At 47.1% G+C, this 12,018-nt stretch overlaps 1 pseudogene; it reads right to left on the bottom strand.

The window, feature by feature from the left end:
* Positions 1 to 5,163: 5,163 nt before the first annotated feature.
* LOC125920342 (60S ribosomal protein L9-like) lies at positions 5,164 to 12,018 on the bottom strand (annotated as a pseudogene).

Genomic DNA, 12,018 nt, shown 5'->3' with positions numbered 1-12,018 from the left:
CAGAAAGGCTGATATTTTGAGCTGGAACTCAAAGGGTGATGAGTCAAAAAAACAAGGGAGAGGCTGCCAAGGCCAGTAGGTGTGAGGGTGCTGGCATTTTCTCAGAATGATGGCTCTTCCCATGTGCTTGGACCTCACAGGTGGCTGGAGGGGGTGTGGAGAGAGATAAGCCTGGAGAAGTAAAGAGGAACCAGACCCATACCAGGGGCGTAAAAAGGAGAAAAAAATTAGCTTGTGGCCTAGTGGGTCCAGGATGGGGATCAAACCAGACCTCTACGCCTATTTTATTTTAGGCAAGATGGAAAAGAAATAGAACTTCCCGGGGGCCCCCAGCTACCCCACAACTGATTGGCAAGAACAGAATTTTTGTTGTTGTTGGAAGAACTCATCTGTTTCTCTTCCCAATTGCAAGTTTCCTTATGGATCTTTCTGATTTCCCTAGATTTTCCGGTCTACTCTTCCCACTGCTAGGATAATTCCAGATAAAGATGATCTCTTCTGAATTTAGGAGTAGGAATACTTAGGAACATTCAGCTGTAAAATCAGAAAGGTTTTGATTATTGAGGAGAAAGATCACACTAAAACAACCAAAAACAAGGAAACTAACCAAAAGCTGCCTCTGCTTGGTCTGTGTGTAACACGGCAATACAAATGTGTAAATTTCTTCCTAAAACCAGAGAAGGGAAATTCTCTAAAGTTTATATTGAACAAGAGATGGTATTTAGAACATAACAACAAAGTGCTCATGATTTTTTTTTTTTTATTGTTTATTTTTGACAGAGAGAGCACGTACAGGGGAAGGGCAGACAGAGAGAGGGAGACACAGGATCCCAAGCAGGCTCCAGGCTCTGAGCTGTCAGCACAGAACCGTGAGATCATGACCTGAGCTGAAGTCGGACACTTAACTGACTCAGCCACCCAGCCGCTACCATGGTTTCTAATTTTACATATAGACCATGTCGACAGCACTTGCTTTTTTTTGCCACGTTCATTAGGTTATTCTCATGCAGGTAAAAATATTCCTAAGCATAACCTAGTATCCCCAGGCCTTGCCAACCTGCAGGTGGTCTTGGGGTTATCCTGAAAATACAGTGTTTTTAGTCTATGCCTATGACAGACAGAATAATGGTCCCCCCAAAGAGGTCCACCTCCTAATCCGCAGAACCTGTGACTATGTTAGGTTACACAGCAAATGGGAATTAAGGTTGGGGATGGAATTAAGATTGCCAATCACTGGTCAGAACATTAGGGGATAATCCAGGAGGCCCAATGTAATCACGAGGGTCTTGATAAGAGGGAGACAGGAGTATCAGAGCTGAAGGATTTGTGAAAATGGAAACAGAGGCCTGAATAATGTGGCCACAAGCCAAGGGATTTGGGTGGCTTCTAGAAGATGGAAAAAGCAAGGAAAAAAGGATTCTCCTTTGCACTCTCCAGAAAGGAGCGCAGCTCTGTGACACCTTGATTTTAGCCCCATGAGACACTCTGACTTCCAGATCTGTATGATAATAAATCTTTGTTATTTTAAGCCACTGATTTTTCAGTGATTTGTCGCAGCAGAAATGGGAAACTAATATAATGCCCTTACTTGCTGATGCAGGAGCTGAGCCCTTTCCACCCACTGGGAGTCTCGTGCTTATTCTGGACAGACGATCCTGGGCTGACTCATGTAACTCACAAACACTTCCCCCACATTCTTCCACTCCAGCTCCTTCAGTGACCTGTGATGCCCACGTTGCCTTTGACCATGTTTTCTCACTGAGGCAGGGATCTCTTGGGAGCACCCAGGCCCATCCCCAGGGTTTCATCTTATACGACACAGAGCATCACATGTTGGGGTTTCCAAAGTGGCCCCGTCCCTGCCATCATCACTTTAAACTTCACCATTGTCCCTGAAGGAACTGGAAAGAGATTGCTTCCCACACCTCATGCTTCGCTGGGGCATCTGGTTTCAAGGGGCGGCTGTTCGTATCTCTGTACAACATGGGCAGCCTGCATCCCATCTCCTCTGGAGAAAGAGTAGGATCTATCCCATCCCTGCTCTCACCGAGGACACTCTTGCTGTGACTTGTTGGGCTCCCTCAACCAGATGCCCTCACATACATGAACCCCCCTTCTCCCCAACATCCACTCTCGCCAGACATGCCAGATACATTTTCATCCCTGCGAAGCCACAGGGATGCCCTGCCAGGGCCACAGAAGAGCTTTAGAGTTTTACTTTCCCCATCCCGCTCCCTAAGCCATGTTTCTAGAATCTTCATTTCCTCAGCCACCGTGGGGTTTGAGCACCTTGGCCGGCCAGTAGGGAAGGGCCACTGAAATGCTTTGCTCTGGAGAAGGCGGATCCCATCACTCCCTCTGCAGCTGGGCACACAGAGCATTGAGACCTCAGCATCTTGCCCCCATGTGCCCTCAGAGACTTATTCGCCAAGCAGCCTTTTTTGGGGAGAGGTGAACGCGTGGCGGGAACTAAATATCATTGCCAGCCCCACCCCCTGCCATTATACCGCTCCCCATTAACCTCACCTGCAAAGCTGTTCAACCCTCATCCCTGATGGGCCTCAGGAACAGGCAGGAGTGACCCTGGGCCCCATCCCAGCTCCAGTCTCTCTGGCGGGGCCCCAGGTGGCTGTTTTGGCCGATAGAGCAGTCCCAGGAAGAGGAGGGGTCCCCTGCAAGCTGGGCTCACCAATCAGACCCTGTCTCTGCAGCTGAGTCTCTTGTGGAGCTCATTTGCATAATTTGGTTCAATATTTACTGAGCCAACCTCATTTTCTGGGCTGTCTGCATGGCCGACAGCTGGGAAGGCTGCAATTACCGTATTACACGCGCGCAGGGAAGCCACGGAGAGCGCACACTGAGAGGCGGCTTCCAAACAAATGGCCCTAGGGGAGTCCCCGCCCGTGGTCTACCCCATCCCTGCAGCTGGAAGGCTGCCTGGGACACAGCTGCAAGCCAGGCTGCACCCAGGCGCAGCTGACAACAACAGCAATGGCAGCAGTAACAGTAGGGCGTACTTTCCCTTAAGCCAATCATCAGAGCTGGCTTCTGTTGGGTGCTTTGGTGTGATCATCGGGCTTTCTTCTCCAGATGGGATTTCTCACTAATCCTCACTGCGGTCCCAGGAGAGGGGCCATCAGCAAGGCCTGTTTCAGGCCACTGTGTGGCCAAAAGGAGACCGATAGGCCAGGAAGAGGCTTCGCTTCAGGCCCAGCTGGATTCAGGGTGTGAGTGATGTCATTGAGACTCAGTTTTTCTCCAGTGAAGTGCACCCTCACACAGTTTCAGGGGGCAACAGTCTGAGATCAACTGCCAGAGGCCTGAGGGTCACTCGGATTGGACAAGCAGGGAAAGTCGCTTCTCCAGGGCTGCCCCTCTGTGACACACAACAGAGGAAGGTAAGGTAGGCAAGGATCTGAGAGCAGACAGGCCAACAGTCATGGACTCTGCCCCTGGAACGTAGGTTCGTTTAAGGCAGGGGCCGCTGGTGTTTACTCCCCAGCATCTAGGAATATCTGAACATGAGAGGCTTTCAAATAAATAGGCTGATTCCTGCTTCTGGATGGATTTAATATACTTGAGGCTTTGGGTAGACAGCCATTAAATGTGGATAAAAATAGCCAGCCCAGTTTGGTTGGGATGATTAAATGAGAAAATAGAAGTACACATGCCTAAAATTATAGGTCACACTTAATAGGGGCTCCATAAAGGACCGTAGACTTCATGAACTCATCCCTTTTCCAGCCATACTTGACCATGGTAATCAACCCAGACAGACAATAGTTGCCTGTGGATTAACTTGTGTCCCCCAAGATAATAAAGTAGTTTTTAAAAATAATAATGCTAACCATTTTTAGCATACTTCGCCATTTATAATGCACCTTTACAATAATGATCTCATTTGAATCTCTCTAAACATCCATGGTAATCATATGATAATTAATGCTAGTTGAGAGCTCGTCCATGCCAGATACAGTCCTGGATGCTTTGTCTTTATTGATTCCCTTCATCTTCACAAGAGCCCTAAAAAGTAGGTGTTAGTCTCCCCATGTTACAAATGAGGAAACGGAGGCAATGGGAGGTTAAATAACATGATGGTGGTCACATAGCAGATAAACAGCAGAGACCCAAATCATCTGGCTTCAGCGTGCCTTCTTTTAACCACTAAGCAAGATGCTGTTCACACTGGTTCCATGAGAAAACTGGACGTGGAATAATGCAAAAGTCTCACAAGTAACTGGAAAGTGGCAAAGGTGGGAACGGAGAGCAATAATCCGGATCTTTTCTGCGTTCCAGCCAGTAAAGCTTGGTCTCTCTCATTCCATAGCATGTAGATCATGTGCTCAGAGTGCCACAGTGTTCAGTGGACAGCTGCCCATGGGGCTTGGGACCCAGAGCGGACACACAGCAGGGATCAATGAGGCAGCTGAGTGGTGTGGGGGCAAGAACAGGAATCCCCTACTGAACTCTTTTCTTCACAGCAAACCTGCAGGGCCAGGGACCCTGGGTGGTGGGCAGGTCAGAGAGGAGGGGTAAGCTAGCGGGCAGGGCCAAGCCTGAAGACGCTCTGGGTGCCCTGAGACAGCATCCCGCCCCCAGACACACAGGAAAGCACCAGGAAATGTCTGATGGGCGAAATCAAAACAAGCACATTACTGAGTTGGACCCGGTGGGAGTTTTCTCCACATGCCAGCAGAGAGGAGACACAGAGAAAACAGTGAGCCAGTCGGCATGCCACATTCTGGGGCTGCCCACACACACCTGGGGCAGTGAATGGCACCCGAGGGCCTCCCAGCCACAGAAGCTTTTGGGAACGGCAGGCAGTGAGGCAGACAGGTCAAAAGTTTACACCTAAGAGTCTAAATCTGTGGGATGCTAAATGCAAGGTAGTATCTTGGATTTGATCTTGGAACAGTAAAAGGATATCAGTGGAAAGCCACGTAAAGTCTGTGGTTTAGTTAATAGTAACATAACCCAGCGTTATTTTCTCAGTTATGGCAAATGTACCATGCTTGTGCAATATGTTAACAGCTGGGGACACTGGGCGAAGGGTGCACAGGGATCTCCGCATTACCTTTTCCTGAAAGTTTAAACTTCCCAAAGAATTTCATTAACATTTTTTAAAATGTTTACTTATTTTTGAGAGAGAGAGAGAGAGTACACAAGCAGGGGAGGGGCGGAGAGAGGGAGACAGAGGATCCGAAGCAGGCTCTGTGCTGACAGCAGAGAGCCCGATGTGGGGCTAGAACTCACAAACCGTGAGATTGTGACCTGAGCCTGAGGTCAGATGCTTAACTGACTGAACCCCCCAGGCGCCCCTTATTCAACTTTTTTTTTTTTTTTTACATCTCTAGATGGAATCTCAATTCCGTCACATGCTGTGCAACCCTGACTAAGTCATTTAAGCACTCCGTGCCTCAGTTTCTTCATCTTGCATGCAAACATGGGGATAATGATGGTCCCTGCCTTTGAGTATGTATGACATTTAGCCTCATCTGACACTGTAAATACTCAATGACTGCTTTCCCGGGTTGTGGTAGACATGGGGACGGCTTCCAGAGCCCCCTTCATGGAAGCACTTGTCAGGGCAGCCCTGCCTGAGGTCATGCCCTTTCCAGAGGAGAGTGATGGGGCGAGGGGTGTGGTGTAAAGACCCTGTCACTTCACCCAGATGCGGGATAGCTCTGCCCTGGGGAGGAGGTTCGCTGCAGGACTCCCCGTGGGCCGGCCCAGGCTGTGTCAGGCCTGGTCACAGTTGATTTCCCTTGCTCAATCCCTCACAGGCATTGATTTCCTGATCCACATCTTGCCCCCCAACCCTGAAACCCATTTCGTTGTTTGCTTGTAAGAACCTTACCTGCAGCAGTTGGTGCTTGCTGGGAGTGGTCCAAGAAAGCAGCAGGTGGTTCGATGGGGGCTTGGGAGCTGTGCTAATCCCTCTCGGCTGGCAAGGAGGACCCCATCACTGGTGGGGGTGAAGCACAGGCAGGTCCTGGTGCAAGGTGGCTTCCAACTGTTAAAACTTGTCCCAGTGCTGAACTGGATGGTGTACCTGCGGGTGGAGTGTGTTAGCAGGCAGTGAGTGCATCAGGCATTTGAGACTTGGGGGTCAGTGGGGGGAGTAATAGTGGCTCTAAAGATCACAATATTAGATGGCCATGGTAAGCACTATGGAGGCTCCTACAGAAAGATAATGAACAGCCGAGGCATAGAAGCAGGTAACAGAAAGCTAGAAATGGAAGCCACAGGGCCTCTTTAATTGCATCCAAGGAAACTTCCATACTCCACAGAAGGAAAGGGGAATGAATTCAAGACAAGCCTGAAATAGTCTCAGTGTCCAAACTTCAAAGGCAGTTGACTACCCAACCAAAGCAAGTCTGTTAGGCCAGGGCCAAGGTCAAGGCTTGGGATCCCAGCAATGGGATAGGGACATCGGAGTGGATGCCTCTGAATGTTTCAATTTCCCAGACTCCTCTGAACCTTCTGAACCAGAAGCATGGTCCAGTCTTCGCCTCCCCTCAAGACAATATGGAGGCCTCTACCTGCAAAGCAACATGTACTTCCCTACCCGCAGGGCCCACCTCAACCTCCTCTTCCCCGTTTGGAATCTTCTTTAAGAAATCCTTACCTTCCCTGAGGTTAAAAGAATGTTCGTATTCCTTTCCACTCCCTGCCCCCCCTCCTTCAAATCAATACAGCTTTTATTGTGTCTTTAAAATATCACAAATAAGTCTGAAAAATCATCTGGCATCTTGCTGTTTTTGTAGCGGAACAACTTAGATCTTATTCATTAGCCTGCTGCACCATTCCTTCCTCAGAAACATAGATATCATCCAAAACGTTTCTGATATTCTTGTTTTCAACTGTTGTGACTTATTGAGTCAAAACAGCTGAGTGTGATACAAGTTCAACATCATTTCCCTCAAGAATCAACTCCTCTTACTGGGCTTGGGATACTGAACAAGAAACACCTGGCCTCATCCAAACCCTAGATATTTTGGATTTCTGCAAGAGAACCATTCTGCTGAATAACAACGTTGATGGGGAAGTGAGCATTCACAGACCTCATTTTGTAATGGAAGCCTAGCGTAACGCCCTTGACCATGTTCTGTACATGACTACAGATGGTGCAAATGGTAGCCAGTTCTTTTCTGTTTCCCCACCACTTGTCAACTCGGAGCCTCTTCTTTTTCTTTCCGGGGATAGTGAGTTCTATATTGATGTGATTTCAGTCCCTCTGCAGGGTTCCTCTGGGGCCCTTCCCAATAACAGTGTGTCCCTTCAGAGTGATGTTGACATTCTCTGCAATGTCAACAGTCTGATTGCTGAGAATGGTCTTCATTCTTCATCTCTTGCAGTAGATGTGGCAAAGAGAGCTGTTCATATTCCTTTTATTAGTTTTTTCCCAGCATCCAAAATCTTATTATTTATTTATTTACTTACTTTTTTACTTTAGAGAAAGAATGCAACCATGGGAGAGGGGCAGAGGGAGAGAGAGAAGGAGAAAGAATCCCAAGCAGGCTCCACACCCAGCACAAAGCCTGATGTAGGTCTCGATCCCATGACCCTTGGATCATGACCTGAGCGGAAATCAAGAATTGGACACTCAACCGACTGAGCCACCCCCAAATCTTTACAATAACAAGGCAGGATCTGAAGTTAGTTTTTGTAGTGATGGTGGACCAGATGGCCTGTGGTGCATGCGGACCTCCAGCCCTTGCAGCACTGATAAGGTTTGGTGGGGCTGCGTGTGGTTCACAGGGCCTTGTTGATATGCCTGTACACCTCTGGGCCTTTTTGAGGATCAGAGAACAAGATGGGGCCACAGCCCTGGAAGGAGTCCAGTGCCAACTTGTTTAAGGTGAAAATCTTGCTCCTGGCCCTGAGGATGTGGCTCACATGCAGTGTGCACACCTTCCATTTGGGGGCCACCTGGATACACATGTCATCTGTTATGGTCCCTACCAGCACAGCTGTTTTGTCCTCCTGGCAGAAAGCTTCATCTTCTTGGTCATCAAGGAAAGGGACAGAGGCCACCAATTGGTGCAACTCATGAACAACCTCTTTAGCAAAAGTTGGTTGAAGGTAGAGCTGTTTGTCCAGCCAGAGATCTGTACAGATTTACCAACAGTCTTAGGTGGATGTCCTGACTCTTGGGCTCCTTATGCCAAATGTTTCGGTCCTTGTTGTGGTGGAGGTGACCTCCCATGATGGTGCCTCCTTCTCAACTAGGTCCGTAAAGAACTTTTATGTCTGTACAGTTTTACCTTTCACATTTAGGTCTTTAGCCAACTGAAGATAACTAAAGACACACACACACATAAAAAGGTGATTTTATTTTTGTCTGGTTAGAAGCCAATTTCCCCCAACCCTATTTATTAAAGATTCCATCCTTTTCCTCTGATCTTTTAAAAAATTTTTTATTTTAATATTTTATTTTTGGGAAAGAGCGAGAGTAAGTGCACCAGCAGGGGAGAGGGTCAGAGGGAGAGAAAGAGAAAGAGAGAATCCCAAACCCCAGTGCAGGGTTCGATTCTATGACCCTGGGATCATGACCTGAGCAGAAATCAAGAGCTGAAAGTTCAACCAACTGAGCCACCCAGGTGCCCCTCCATTGATTCTCGATGTCACTTCTTTCATATGTCAAACTCTAAAGTATTCCTAGATCTGTTTCAGGATGTTATGTTTTCTTCTATTTTTCTGCTTTGTCTTGTGCCTGCTTCTTTGCTATGGCTTTGTAATACATCTTAATAACTGGCGAGTAAGGTAAGTGTAAATGATAACTATTATCATTACAGATGAGGACACTCAAGCTCAGAAAATTTAAGTGTGTTTGTCCAAGATCACACAGCCAAACCAGAATTTGAACCCAAGTCTGCATTATTTAAAAGACTGGGCTCTTTCACTCCACCAGGCTATCCTCAGAGTTGTCTCTTTCCCGAGAAAAGGTTGGGAGGGTATTTTGATTGCATTGGCTTCGTTCGTCCAGCATCAAAGGAGGTCATGTTCTTCCCAGGAGGAACTGACATTTCTTTTTGGCTCCTGGAACCAAGGGAGAAGCCACATTATCTGCCACTGTTGCCTTATCCTTGGGAGCACCCAGTACGGTAGAGACAGCCAGCCTTGAGCTCAGGGCCCAGAGAAATAGCCCTCTGGTTAGTGGGCTTCATGCTTCCTGTATGGTGGCTGCAAACACCATATGAGAAACCACGTAATTATCTTTCTCTTTTTGAAAATAGATCTGACCATATCTGTCTCCATTGCTTAAAACAAAATAAAGAAATGACACTACACACCCACCCCCCAACCAGCCACCAAGAAAAAACAAAACCTGCAGTGGGTTCACAGTAAAGCAATAGGCTGAAAACTGTTGTTGTTTGTGTTTCTTTTGAGTCAAGAAATCTTTTTTTCCTGTAATACAATCATATGCAGAAGCCCCAATAAAGTGTAGCTTTATTAACATGTAGCTTTTAAAGTCTAAGTGTAGATCTGTTCAGTTTCCTTCTGTGCCTGGCACCCAGTAGGTGTTCAGTAAATACTTACGGATTTCATGATGTACACTTGGGGGCCTGCCCATCGAACCCATTTGACACCCACTGCCCTTGAGGTCAAGTGTGAGCCTCCATTATGGCACTTAAGAGCCTAAACTTGGCCTAGTCCTAACTTCACCTCCCACCTCTTAGACTGAGGCTCAAGCCACACTAACCATCTCATCATTCCCAAATTTGCCTGGTCCTTTGTTGCACCTGTGCCTTTGCAAGAGGCAGTCTCTCAGTCGGGATTGTCTTTTCCTCCCATCCCCTGCTGTGTGAACCACCAAACCTTTGTAGCCCAGCTCATATATCCCCTGCTCCAGGAAGCCTCCATTGATTTCTTGTCAACTACCTTGTATGCCCCACCTTTATGCTGATTATGTACCTGCTATCAGACTTGTCCTGGCCTCGTAAAGCTCTGTCACAGAACTCTTTGAGGAAGGGCTTGGGCCCTTAGTCTTCATCCTCAGTCTAGTATTTGGTCTGGCTCTTAGTGCTCAATAAATATTATGTGAATACATGAATGAAGAAGTGAATCAATACATGAATATGAAGACACTAGTCAACCCGTTGGAGGTCTGTCATTGAATGATCTAGCCCAGGACAGCCCTCCCAGATGGACCAGCAATGGTAAACACCTAGCAATGTGTGTCAAGCCCCAAGAAGGTGGCTGTATCTATGTCATAGGCTGGAAGAGGTAGGAATCTATGAGGCTGGGTTCTGACCATCTATAGCTTATAAGTGGGAGCCAATCAAGAGTCCGTTCTTGGAGAGGTAGGAGCCTCTTCCTGCCCAAGGACTCCTCTCTTCCAGCACCCACCCTTCCCTCTCTGTTCCCTCCCTAAGACCCGGGCCTTAAGAAACTGTTCCTACCTCCATAGCCTGTGGACAGCCCTGGGGAAGAGCCCCTTCCACATCCTAAGTCCCAAGTTTCCTTTGGAATCTTGCAGTTGGCTCTTCATGGGCAGATACCAATGGCCCTTGTCATCTTGGAGAACTTGCCTGAGCCTCCTTCCCAGATGGTGATCCTTTTGGAGGTCTTGGGTCCTGCCTCATTAATCATTTTCTCTGCTGGCCCATGGAGGTGCCTAGTGCTGGGCTTTGTCTTAGAGGCTCAATGAATATTAAATACCCAGCAGATCTGTGGGAACACAGAAAGATCACCAAAACCATCAACAAGCTCTAGCCTGGTCTGGAGCAGGGGCAGAGCCATGAAGAATTCTGCTCTAAGGGGAGACATGGTAAACAGATAGTGACAGTGTGGTCGGCTATATACATGGATATGCTTTCAGTAAGCACCAACTGCATGCCAGACACTAGTTGCTATCATACATGGTAAGGTCTTGCTTATAGGATTGTGGAAGAGCAAGTATAAAGATCCCCATTTTTTGGATGAAAGACCTAAATGTGAGACAGGAAACCATCAAAACCCTAGAGGAGAAAGCAGGCAACAACCTCTTTGACCTCGGCCGTGGCAATTTCTTGCTCGACACATCCCCAAAGACAAGGGAATTAAAAGCAAAAATGAACTACTGGGACCTCATCAAGATAAAAAAAAACTTCTGCACTGCAAAGAGACAACCAACGAAACTAAAAGGCAACCAACGGAATGGGAAAAGATATTTGCAAATGACGTTATCAGATAAAGGGTTAGTTCCCAAAATCTATAAGGAACTTACCAAACTCGAACACCCAAAAAACAAATAATGCAGTGAAGAAATGGGCAGAAGACATGAATAGACACTCTTACAAAGAAGACATCCAGATGGCCAACAGACACATGAAAACATGCTCATCACTCATCATCAGGGAAACACACATCAAAACTACAATGAGATACCACCTTACACCGGTCAGAGTGGCAAAAATGAACAACTCAGGCAACAACAGATGTTGGTGAGGATGTGGAGAAACGGAAACCCTCTTGCACTGTTGGTGGGAATGCAAACTGGTGCAGCCACTCTGGAAAAGTGTGGAGGTTCCTCAAAAAATTAAAAATGGAATTACCCTATGGCCCAGCAATAGCACTACTAGGAATTTATCCAAAGGATACAGGAGTGCTGATTCATAGGGGCACATGTACCCCAATGTTTACAGCAGTGCTTTCAACAATAGCCAAATTATGGAAAGAGCCCAAATGTCCATCAACTGATGAATGGATAAGAAGATGTGGTTTATATATACAATGGAATACTACTTGGCAATGAGAAAGAATGAAATCATGCCATTTGCAGCAATGTGGTTGGAACTGGAAGGTATTATGCTGAGTGAAATAAGTCAGTCAGAGACAGATATCCTATTATTTTCACTCGTATGTGGAACTTGAGAAACTTAACAGAAGACCATGGGGGAAGGGAAGGGGAGAAAATAGTTAACAGAGAGGGAGGCAAATGATAAGAGACTCTTAAATACAGAGAGCAAACTGAGGGTGGATAGGGGAGAGGGGGAGAGGGGAAAATGGGTGATGGGCATTGAGGAGGGCACT

This window comes from Panthera uncia, chromosome D4 (genome assembly GCF_023721935.1).
Source record: "Panthera uncia isolate 11264 chromosome D4, Puncia_PCG_1.0, whole genome shotgun sequence".
NCBI lineage: Eukaryota > Metazoa > Chordata > Mammalia > Carnivora > Felidae > Panthera > Panthera uncia.
Note: the sequence above shows the minus strand (reverse complement) of the source record. Positions and strands in the feature narration are given on the sequence as shown.